This window comes from Pristiophorus japonicus, unplaced genomic scaffold, assembly GCF_044704955.1.
Source record: "Pristiophorus japonicus isolate sPriJap1 unplaced genomic scaffold, sPriJap1.hap1 HAP1_SCAFFOLD_73, whole genome shotgun sequence".
NCBI classification, from domain to species: Eukaryota; Metazoa; Chordata; class Chondrichthyes; family Pristiophoridae; genus Pristiophorus; species Pristiophorus japonicus.
This window is the reverse complement of record NW_027254645.1, coordinates 2,186,590-2,187,306: the sequence shown is the minus strand read 5'-3', so window position 1 is coordinate 2,187,306 and position 717 is coordinate 2,186,590. Positions and strand designations below refer to the sequence as shown.

The window sequence follows — 717 nt, the reverse complement described above, 5'->3', positions numbered from 1 at the left end:
TGAGTCTGCCTCCGCCGCCTTTAAAGCAGTGTATTCCAGATTCTAACCATTTGCTGCGAGATGGCCACCTCCTGGTCCTATGTATAAAGTCCGAGAAAAACGGGATCAATTCCTACCACACTCACAACCTTGCTAAATATAGCAACTTCATTCTGTTCGCGCAATGCAAGCTCCTGATGTGCAGGGCAGCTGTTGAGGTTAAAGCTCTGTTTAGGTTCCCGACATTTATTCTGTCGCAGTGTTTCCGTACTGTAGTGGTTATCAAGTTTGCCTTGCACGTAAAAAGTCCCCGGTTCGAAACCGGGCGGAAGCATTTCGCAAACCTGTTCAATTATTGATTAGAAAAAATTGAATAATTCATATTCATGGTTCAATATTAACAGAGTGCAGTGCCTCACGACGATGTTGCATTTGCTGATTTTGTGTACCGTTCTGTACAAACTGAAACTCTACACAGTGTCTCTCAATCCCTCTCGTTTCCAGCCCTGAAGGGGATAAACACATCTGAAAGCTGCACATTCCATTCACTCAGTTGAGCTGTGGGAGACTATTAAAGGATCCTGCCGCGCTGCCTCGCTTCACAACAGAAAATCGAAGCCACAAAGAAACCAAGAGACTAAACGCTCTTCCCCAGCTCCAGATTTACTGAGGGCGGGACAAGCCCCAACATTCCAGTCACGCGAAGTCCAGAACCAGCGGACATCATCGAAGGATAAG

The 717-nt window shown here is 46.3% G+C and overlaps 1 non-coding gene across 1 annotated transcript; it reads left to right on the top strand.

The window, feature by feature from the left end:
- Positions 1-240: 240 nt before the first annotated feature.
- Positions 241-313, top strand: trnaa-ugc (transfer RNA alanine (anticodon UGC)). The gene has a single exon. It is a non-coding gene; the product is annotated as a tRNA-Ala (tRNA).
- Positions 314-717: the final 404 nt, after the last annotated feature.